Source organism: Pipistrellus kuhlii, unplaced genomic scaffold (assembly GCF_014108245.1).
Source record: "Pipistrellus kuhlii isolate mPipKuh1 unplaced genomic scaffold, mPipKuh1.p scaffold_m20_p_16, whole genome shotgun sequence".
In the NCBI taxonomy this organism is placed as follows: Eukaryota; Metazoa; Chordata; class Mammalia; order Chiroptera; family Vespertilionidae; genus Pipistrellus; species Pipistrellus kuhlii.
In genome coordinates, this window is record NW_023425471.1 from 8,712,884 (window position 1) to 8,724,109 (window position 11,226).

General features: G+C 39.2%; 1 non-coding gene across 1 annotated transcript; it reads right to left on the reverse strand.

Annotated features, from left to right (window-relative positions):
* Positions 1-3,713: 3,713 nt before the first annotated feature.
* Positions 3,714-3,820, reverse strand: LOC118720299. Its single transcript, XR_004988394.1, has one exon. It is a non-coding gene; the product is annotated as a U6 spliceosomal RNA (small nuclear RNA).
* Between the last annotated feature and the right edge of the window lie 7,406 nt (positions 3,821-11,226).

An 11,226-nucleotide genomic window follows, 5' to 3' on the forward strand; every position in this document is an offset into this window, starting at 1 on the left:
TCCACCCCGCCAATTCACATGTATTCTCTTTTTACAAGGAAGCCAATCCCATCATTGTAAAGGGGCTGAGAGTAGTAATTGAGGTAGTAATTTTTAATTAACCTTTTTAGATATTCTGTCATAAAAGACACTCCATAGATACCACAGAACTGTCCCTTAAAAGCCTTTAGGCTGATAAAATATATTCTACAACGATTTCCTTTCTGAGCATAGTTCAGTTAGATACAGAGGAAATTGAAATAGAGTTTGAGCTAAAGAAAAGCATTTTGCTCTTCAGCAAGTTAAGGTGTTATAATGACTTCATGAAGTATTCCGAAGATATCATTGTCATACTGTAGATGCTATATATGAAACAAAGAAATAGAGTTGATAATGTCTATTTTATTTAGTTAAAATCCAAATTTCTTTGATTTTTATTTTTTTATTTTTAGCCATTTTAAAGTCTTTATTGTTTAGAGTATTACAGAGGTCCTCTTTTTCCCTCTCCATTGTCCCCCTCAACGCGGTTCCCACCCCACTCCAGGCCTTCAATACCTCAATTGTCTGTGCCCATAGGCAATGTATATATGCATATAAGATTTTTGGTTAATCTCTTCCCATCAATCCCACCCTCCTTCCCTCTGAGATCCAGCAGTCTGTTCCATGTTTCCATGTCTCTGGTTCTATTTTATTTATCATTTTATTTTATTCATGAGATTCCTTGTTTATTTTTACTTTTAGATTCAATTGTTGATAGATATGCATTTGTTGTTATTTTATTGTTCATTCTCTCCTCCTCCTCCTCCCCCTCCTCCTCCCCTCCTCCTCTTCCTTCCCTTCTTCCTCCTCCTTCCCCCCTCCTCCTCTTCCTCCTTGTCCCCCTCCTCCTCCTCCTCCCCCCCCCCCCCCCCAGCCTGAACATCTTGCTTTCTCTCTTCTCTTTCTGGCACTCCCTGTAATGTGAATGTTGGTACACTTGAAGTTGTTCCAAAGGCTCCTTACATTATTTTCAGATTTTTTTTCTTTTTGCTCTTCTGATTGGGTGTTTTTTGCTTCTTCATATTTCAAATTGTTGATTTGATTTTTGGACTCCTCTACTATACTGTTGAATCCCTGTAAATCACTCTTTCTTTCAATTACTAGAGGCCTGATGCACAAAATTCATGCAAGGGGCTCGGCCCTCATAGACATGGCAGCTGCCTCAGCCCTCGCAGCCCTGGCTTTGTCAGGAGGGTCATTTGGCTGTCTGGTCTAATTAGCATATTATACTTTTATTATTATAGATTGTATGCTTAATTTCTGACTGGTCCTTTTTTATGTGTTTGATGTTCTTACTAAGGTTCTTGAAATTCTCACTAAGATCCTTAAAAGTCTAAGTTCCTTGAAGCTCTCATTAAGATCCTTAAGCAGCATTAAAACCATTGTTTTGAACTCTATATCCAGTAATTTACTTCCTTCCATTTCATTTAGTTTTTCTAGAGATTTCTATTGTTCATTCACTTGTGACATGTTTCTTTGTCTCTGCATTTTGGTTACTTCCCTGTATTTGTTTCTGTTATTAGGCAGAGCTGCTATGTCTCCTGGAATTGGTAAAGTGGCCTTATGTAATAGGTGTCCTGTAGAACCCAGTGGCCCAGCCTCCCCAGTCACCTGAGCTGGGCATTCTACGTACCCCCCCGTGTGTGCTATGTGTAGTCTTATTGTAGTTGAGCCTTGATTGAGGAATAGGCCAATTAGCTGTGAGGACTTAGCTGAAACTATAGTGGAGAGCCACTGTGCAGAAAACACCCCTATGAAGCAGGACTTGCTTCAGTGTGGCCTTGGTGCTCACAGAGTCTGCCCCTTATGTCTGTCACTTGTGGATATGTAGAATTGAGTCTTCTGTGCTCTGAAGTTGTCCACTGGGTTCACTGGCTCTAGTATCTCCAGGGAGGTACAAATCATCCACTACCTGGGGCCACTAGGCAGGAGCTAGAGAAATCTATAGATGTCTCCCCTTTGTATCTGGTTTGGAAGTGAAGTGCCCAGATGAGGCTTAGCTGTGAAGTAAGGCAGGTTGGTGCTAGTGCTGGGCCTTGGGCCTTTTATTGATAGGTTTGAAGTATGCTGACACCATCTTCAGCTTGTTTGAGAGTTTTTAGCAAAGTCTGAAGCCTGAGCCAGGACAGGCCAATCATATAGAATAGCTGCTGCAAACAGGTTGAAGGGAGCTGCAAATTGGATGGAATGGGGTCTCAGGGAATCACCAGGGTAGAGCAAACAGTGTAAGCCAGGTTGATGGAGACTGAGATATGGCTGCCAGTCATCCCTGCAACAGGGGAGGTCCCAGCACAGGAATAATGACCCCTGGGGCACCCCTGTCTGAGAGAAAGCCACCCCTGAGTTCCTGCCCCAATGCCAGATAATCCAGTTCCTCTCCATATATTTCTGGGTCCCCTAACTCCTTGTGGTGCTAGAGCTCATAGTGGTCGAGTCCTAAAAGTTTGTGTGCTTGCCCTTTAAGAGGGACACCTGGGTCTCTGGCAGCCTCAATCCTCACTGGTTTTTACAGCCTGAAATTACAGGGACTTCTCTTCCCAGCTCTGGAACTCTGGAATATGGAGGAGGGGAAGGGCTGGTGTGGAGCTGTGACCCCTTGTCCTTCATGGGAGGCCTCTTCATCCATGATATCTCTCCAGATTAAAACAAACAAACAAAAAATGCCACATATGGGTGTCTGATCAGCCCCTTCCATGCTTCCACCCTTCTTACCAGTCCCAACGTGCTTTCTTCTTTACTTCTTTAGTTATAGGACTTCTATTCAGCCACATTTCAGGTGCTTCTAAATGATGGTTTTGTATTTTAGTTGTGATTTTGATGTGGCTGTGGGGAGAGGCAAATATTGGTGTTTACCTACTCTGCCATATTGGTTCTCCAATAAAATCTATTTTAAAGTTATTATTAGTGGATGAAAGCCATACACATTATTTTGGAAGGCAACTATAATATTAAGAAAGCATGCTCCTCCAAAAGTGAAGAAATAGACAAAGAGCCCAGTTTTGTTAGCCAGAGGGGGCAACAACTTAACTGTTATATACTTACTAGAGGCCTAGTGCACAAAATTCATGCATGGCGGGGGGGTGGGGGGGAGTGGTGTTCCCTCAACCAGGCCTGCAGGCTCTCTAATCTTTGCCACCTGCTGCCAACGCCCGTTATGTTCTGTGCATGCCCCCTGGTGGTCAGCACACTTCACAGCCACTGGTTGCTTGGTTGTTCAGTTGTTCCACCATTCGGACTCTTTGCACATTAGGGTTATATATATGTGTGTGTGTGTGTGTGTGTGTGTGTGTGTGTGTTTTCCAGTGTTTGGGAATATATGCTTAGAAATGTCTGAAATTACAATATAAATACCAATGTATTAACAGAGGTATCATGATAGGTTGGTTTTCTTCCTTATTTTTCTCTTTTCTTTTCTTTAAAAAAAAATAAGTGTTATTCATGTACTCAGAAAACAAACCTATTTCTGGTTTGAGAGAGAGAGAGAACTGAAATGATAGGATGATATTTACGACACTATTTTGAAAAATGCTGCCATCTTAATTTTATATTCACAACATCTTAGATCTTTATTTTTTTAGAACCCTGTTTATTCGAGCCACCCTTCCTACTATTTTCTTTTTATAGCTGCAAAAAATCAAGTTTTATTACTTTTTCAATTATGAGTTTTAAAATTTAAATCGTATTACTATTTTGATTCATAATATGAACACTTTACGTATTTGTGTGCCATTCTTGCACAGGGGCCATGTTAATCTTCTCTGTATTTTTCCTATTTTAGTATATGTGCTGTTGAAGGGAGCACCCCCACTATTTTTCTTGCCATCATTTTCCCATTAGCAGTACAGATGTAACTAAACATATTCCACCTTATTTGATGGTGATTTAAAACTGAAATGTGATTTTTTTGTTAGATTGAGTATATGCCAAATGTTTTACAAAATAATAACATTTCTTATAGAGACTACTAGAGGCCCAGTGCACACAATTTATGCACTTTTTTGAGGGGGGGCTCCCTGTCTGGCCTACACCCTCTCACGGTCTGGGAGCCCTTGGAGGATGTCCGACTGATGGCTTAGACCCACTTTCCACAAGGATTGGGCCTAAACCAGCAGTCAAACATCCCTCTAGCAGGCTCTTTCATTCCTGGACGCCTCGCTCCTTACTACCCACCTGCAGCTCCTGCCACCACCAATGCACTTGCCAGCCATGAGTCCAGCTTCTGGCTGAGTGGTACTCCCCCTGTGGGAGCACGCTGACCACTAGGGGACAGCTCCTGACCTTGGGGGTCAGTGCATGTCATAGCGACCGGTCGTTCTGCTGTTTGATTTGCATATTAGCCTTTTATTATATAGGATAGCTTACAAAACAATGGGCAAACTAGAGTGATCTATCACAATCATATTGTTAGTTAAGTTGCAAAAATGCATATAATTTCAGCATTCAAACTAATTCAGGTGTATTCTGTGAGTATTCTTCTCTGGGACCTTATTAACTGACATTGGTTCTATATATTTCTACTTTTGTTCTGGACTGCTCATCTTATCCATTTTTTCCTCAAAGACAAAAGCAATATCACAGGTGTTAATGAGCCTTTCACCAGCAATCTGATTTCTCTTATATTCTGTGCCATCTTTTTTTGAATGGTGCTTTACATGTATCTTCTTGCTTAAGTTATTTTTGCTGCAACACTAAAGAACATCTTTAAAAAATCCCAAAATGCCACAGAAAAGAGTTTGAAAACTAATAGTTAAAAGGCCTTTAGATATTTTTTCATAATTTCCTAATTCCTGTAATAAATAAGGTTCAGAGTTCCTCTCTTGCCGTAAATCCTGAAGAAGATATTGTCTTTCATTCCTTTTGTCAGTGTCTTTTCCACAAATCCCACCTGTTTTTGTTTCCCCTTAATTAAGGTATTTACGATGATTTGTGGCTTTTTTTGACCATATAATCTTTGCACTTGAGTGCTAGTGAAATTTCTACCTTATAAATATATCTGGAATGGCAAATTGGGAATGTCCATAGTCCATCTTGCAGTCTTTCTTGCAGTCTTCTTCCAGTCCGTCGATGCTTACTGAAACAAGATCTCTATTTGCCCCATTGCCCTCACTCTCCTGTACCTTTAAGGAGAAGAAATTAATAATAATAATAATAATAATAATAAATTAATACTTCCAGTAAATTATAATTTTTAACACACTGTCACCTCCCTACTTGGATCTTGCCAAACTTTCTAGAATTACCTCCTACCACCACTCCCCCTCAAATGCCTCATGGCTCAATTAGCTTGAATTACTTGTCCTTCCTAGAATATTCTATTTCCTGCTAGATCAGCTCAGGGAAAGCTTATATCTTGTTTACCACTGTATCCCTAGTGCTCTTGGTATAGTAATAACTCCATAAATATTTGTTAAAGAAATAAATGAATATCTCTATATCTCTTTTCCTGTTATACACTGAGTGGCCATATTATTATGATCTTTGAATGCATAATAATCTGGCCACTCAGTGTATATCCTATATAATAAAAGGCTAGTATGCAAATTGTCCCATTGATCAGGAGTTTGACTGGCAGGCAGGCCGGCCAACCACCCATGTTCCCTCTCCCTGGCACCCAACCCATGCACAAATTCATGCACCAGGCCTCTAGTATGTATGTGTGTGTGGCCAGATTATGGATGCATTCAGAGATCATAATAATCTGGCCACTCAGTGTATATTCTTCCTTTAATGCCTTTTCTCTTGATTTTCTCTCAGACAGGTATTTTCTTTTTCTTAATATTACCTTATGTCATCTCCTGAGAAGATCATATTGAAAGTCTCTAAGCAGTATTAGGTGTTTTATCATCTATTATAATGCATATCAAAATTTTATAACTATTCATTTGCAAGACTAATTTCCCACTAGCCTATCAGCCTAAGGGCAGTAACCATATTCTCTTCCTATTTATGAACCCACATATTATGATACCTAGTAAGTGCTTAAAACTGATTTTTAGATGAAAAATCTTTTAATCCCACAGTTAGTATCATTACTTATAGTAATAATAAAATAATAAATGTTTACTGTAGCACAGTGGTTAAGAGCCAGACAGCCAGAGATTAAGTCCCAGGTCTACCTCTTACTAGTTGGTATGTCTTCTCTCTGTTCCTTAGTTTTCTCATCTCTAAAATGAAGTTAATAATAGTATCTGCTAGGTAGGATTAAATAATATACATTGAGTGGCCAGATTATTATGATCTCTGAACACATAATAATCTGGCCACTCACTGTATATCCTATATAATAAAAGGTTAATATGCAAATTGTCCCCTTGACCAGGAGTTCGACCAGCAGGCAGGCCGGCCGTGATCCCTCCCCCGGCCAGGCTGGCCAGACCCCACCCATACACAAATTCATGCATGCACCTGGCCTCTAAAATACACACACACACACACACACACACACACACACACACACACACACACTGAGTGGCCAGATTATTATACATTCAGAGATCATAATAATCTGGCCACTCAGTGTATATAAAGTAATAAAAATTGTGCCTGACATCTAAAAAAACTTTCAATATCTGTTAGCTATGCTGTTGTATCCTTAAATATGACAGACTTTATGCAACACACTTTATTGTATACTTTATCCCTCATAACTGTGTTAAAAGGCATTATTTTAAAGATCAGAAAAATGATGCAAAGAGACATCATTTTGCTCAAGATCACAGAGTATTAAATGTTAAAGTCTGCCTAACTCAACTTGATATCATGCAAATTTCTATAAGACTTTGAACATGTGATAATTAATTGCTTATATTCTACAAGTCACAAATTATTCTATTTGATTGGCAAATGCTCTTGTGTAATCTCCACTATACTGCACAGACTGCATAGTATCATATTTAAGAGCTGGCTGGGTTGCTACAGTTCGACTAACCAAGGTCCTCATCCCAGCTTTAACGTTTTACTGGCTGGTAATCTTGGCCAGTTGCCTAACCTCTCGAATTTGGGGTTTCTTTTGTGAAATGAACGTAATGATGTCTACCTCCTCAGAAGGTTATTTATTCTGAGATTCAAATGAGATCAAATGTGTGTTACCTGCTTAGCAAAATGCCTAGTCCATTCAAAGCTCAATAAAAGCTGTCATCAACCACTGGTTAGCAGCCATATTTATCTTATTAGTTTCTGTTTGACACTGTACAAGCTCTTGATCTTATTCTAAAATTTGGGGAGTTTACCCTATTTTTCAGAGTATTTCCCTGAACAATACCACCTCCCTGTTAGGCTGTGACCTACACCTTGCTCTCAACTCTATTCAGAAATAAAAGATTTCTGACCAGGAGCAGATCTTTAGATTCTCTCATTATCTATGACAAGGGAAAAGGAGTAAAGCACCCGAATGCATAATTAGGCATCCATGAGCCATTTCAATAACTTGATCTGTGCCCTTGGAACTCCGTCCGCTTTCTCTCTAGGGAAGACAACGCCAGCGACACTGTAATCTCCATGCAAATATGCTGACAACCAGTGGACAGTAGTGGGCTGTAAAGCTGTGAAAATGGACTCTCTAGGGGGAAAAAGCCTACATTTGTAGTTTGCCAATTTCTGCAATGCAAATATTTGTACTATGGCCAATTTCAAGTTACCTATCAGCATGATGTCACTGTACATTACACAGCATTTCTACCATGCAGATCAGATAGACTTAAGCTCTAGAGCATAAGTAATATTAAAATATAGTAAAATAATAAGAAATCTATTTTGAATATTTGTTATCTTTTTATAATATAATTAATTATAAGTTTATATATATACTTTTATTGTTCTTTTTCAACCTATCAGTAATCCTTTTTTTCCCTTGCCTGTCTCTTTTCTTTTTTTAAAATATATTTTTTATTGATTTCAGAGAGGAAGGGAGAGGAGAGAATGATAGAAACATCAATGATGAAAGAGAATCATTGATTGGCTGCCCCACACTGGGGCACGCCCCACACTGGGGATTGAGCCTGCAGCCTGGGCATGTGCCCTTGACTACTATGGAACCTGGGACCCTTCAGTCCACAGGCTGACACTCTATCCACTGAGCCAAACCGGCTGGGGCTCTTTCATTTCTTTTTTATTGAATTTATTGGGGTGGCATTGGTTAATAAAATTATACAGGTTCCAGATGTACAATTATATAATATGTCATCTGTATATTATATTGTGTATTCACCATCCCAAGTCAAGCCTCTTTCCATCACAGTTTATCCTCCCTTTACCCTCTTCTATCTAGCCCATCTCCCTTTCCCTCTGGTAATCACTGAACTGTTGTCTGTGTTTAAGACTGTGGTCAGCAAACTGCGACTCGCAAGCCACATGCGGCTCTTTGGCCCCTTGAGTGTGGCTGTTCATCAAAATACCATGGCCTAGGCAAGTCTATTTTGAAGAAGTGGCATTAGAAGAAGTTTAAGTTTAAAAAATTAGGCTCTCAAAAGAAATTTCAATCGTTGTACTGTTGATATTTGGCTCTGTTGACTAATGAGTTTGCCGACCACTGGTCTAAAAGGTTGATATTTCTTTTGCTTTATCACTTCACTTTTTTCATGCAGCCCCATAACTCCTCTTCTATCTGACAGATTTCAATCTATTTTCTACCTATGAGTTTGTTTCTACTTGGTTTATTAGTTTATTTTATCATTAGATTCCACATTGGAATGAGATACTTGTCTTTCTCTGACAGGCTCATTTCACTTAGTATAATGCTCTCCAGGTCCATCCATGCTGTCACAAAGATTAAGGTTTCCTTCTCTCTCTCTCTCTCTCTCTCTCTCTCTCTCTCTCTCTCTCTCTCTCTCTCTCTCTCTCTCTCTTTTTAACATCTGAGTAGAATCCCATTGTATAAATGTATCACATCATTTTTATCCACTCATCCACTGATGGGCACTTGGCATACTTCCAAATCTGGGGTATGGTAAATAATGCTGCAATAAACATAGGGGTGCATATAGTCTTTCAAATTAGTGCTTTGGGTTTCTTTAGTTAAATTCTCAGAAGTGGAATCTCTGGGTCATAATGAAGTTTCATTTTTTAATTGTTTTAGGTAACTCCATACTGTTTTCCACAGTGGCTGTACTTGTCTGCATTCCCACCATCAGTGCACTAGGGTTTCCTTTTCTCCACATCTCTGCTAACACTTTTTTTAAAAAACATATTTTTATTGATTTCAAAGAGGAAGGGAGAGGGAAAGAGAGATAGAAGCATCAATGATGGGGAAAAAAATCATTGATTGGCTGCCTCCTACACGCCCCCTACTGGGGATGGAGCCCGCAACCCTGGCATGTGCCCTTGACTGGAATTGAACCCAGGACCTTTCAGTCAGCAGGCTGATGCTCTGTCCATTGAGCCAAACCAGCTAAGATGCCAACATTTTTTGTTTGTTGATTTATTGATGGTAGCCATTCTGACAGATGTAAAGTGATATCTCATTGTGGTTTTAATTTGCATTTCTCTGATGATTAGTGACATTGAGCATCTTTTCATATGCTTATTGGCCATCTGTATGTACCCTTTGGAAAAATATCTATTCAGGTCCTTCACCCATTTTTAAAAATTGTACTGCTTGTTTTTTCAATGCTGAGTTGCATGAATTCTTTATAAATTTTGGAAATTAACCCCTTATCAGATGTATCATTGGCAAATATGTTCTCCCATACAATGATTCCCTTTTCATTGTGTTGCTGGTTTCTTTTGCTGTGCCTTTTAGTTTGATGTAGTCCCATTTGTTCATTTTTTCTTTTGCTTCCCCTGCCCAAGGCAATATATCAGGGAAAAAAATATTGCTATGAGAAATGTCAGATTTTACTGCCTATGTTTTCTTCTAGAATTTTTATGGTTCCAAGTCTAACATTTAAGTCTTTCATCCATTTTGAGTTTATTCTTGCGTGTGGTGTAAGAAGGTGGTCTAGTTTCATTTTTTTGCACTTCGCTGTCCAATTTTCCCAACCCCATTCATTGAATAGACTACCTTTGCCCCATTGTATGTTCTTGCCTCCTTTGTAGAATATTAATTGGCTATAAAGGTGTAGGTTTATTTCTAAGCTATCTTTTTTTCCCCATTGATCTGTCTGTTTTTATGCCAGTACCAGGCTGTTTTGATTGCTACGGCCTTGTAGTATTCTTAATAGCTGTGTTTACAACCTGCTCACAAAATTCGAGAGTGTAACATTGGTTCTCACATTATACAAGCTGACTCCACCGCACCACTGCCTTTGGAGGGGAAAAAAAAAACATCCTGCACAGAGACTGAAACATATGCAATGTAGGGGCCCACTTAAAGAAAAAGGAATGTTTAAATTGACACAAAATTAACCTTTATTTAGAACAGAATATTTATTTTGACTGTCCATAGCCACTCTAATACCCCTGATGTGAGAGACTATTAACCAATTGCACTTAAAATACGACTTTTGCAGAATTTTCAAGTGAACACATTGGTTGAACCTCTCCTAGTGTCTGAGGGATCACAGAGTTAAGCCCTAGAGCTTAAGCTTCATCAGCTCAGTGGTGAGTCTGTGTCTGATTTTGAGTGATCAGGATAGAGCTACTTTGACTATGTATCAGTGAGGGTACAACATACCCTAATAGGTCACAAACTGATATACCTACAGGGACAAACAGGTCACATGAATGAGTGAAGCATGTCCACTGAGTCCTATAGCTAATAGAGGGCACATGCCCTGCTTAAAGTAGATACCAGCTGTCAATGCAGGGTGAGGTATGTCACAATATACTGTGGATTCAATATTAGCAGATATTGTAGTTTCTCAGAGGCAACCATAAAGCTGGAATTTATGTGAATCTCTTTTTTAAATGCTAGCAACTATTTCAATTAAGAAAACACCTTCAGGGCAAACAAAATGAGGGCTGCTATTTTGCAAATTCTGCATTAGATAATAATGAGTGCATTACTTGAGTACATTGCTTTGCTGATATATTTGACCCTGGCTATCCCGTAGCGCCTGGGGAAATAAACACTATATTAATAATTATTAGATAGTACCATAATTGCTTGTCAGTAGTGGGTTTCTCAATTAGAGCACGGTTCTTGGAGGTCGTGATTGATATATGCTCTTCTTTGTTTTCCTGGTGTATAGAATACGTGGCAGATAGCATCTGGCAAGATCTGACATGTTAAGTTGCACATGACCTCTACTATCACATATAGAGGCGGTAGAA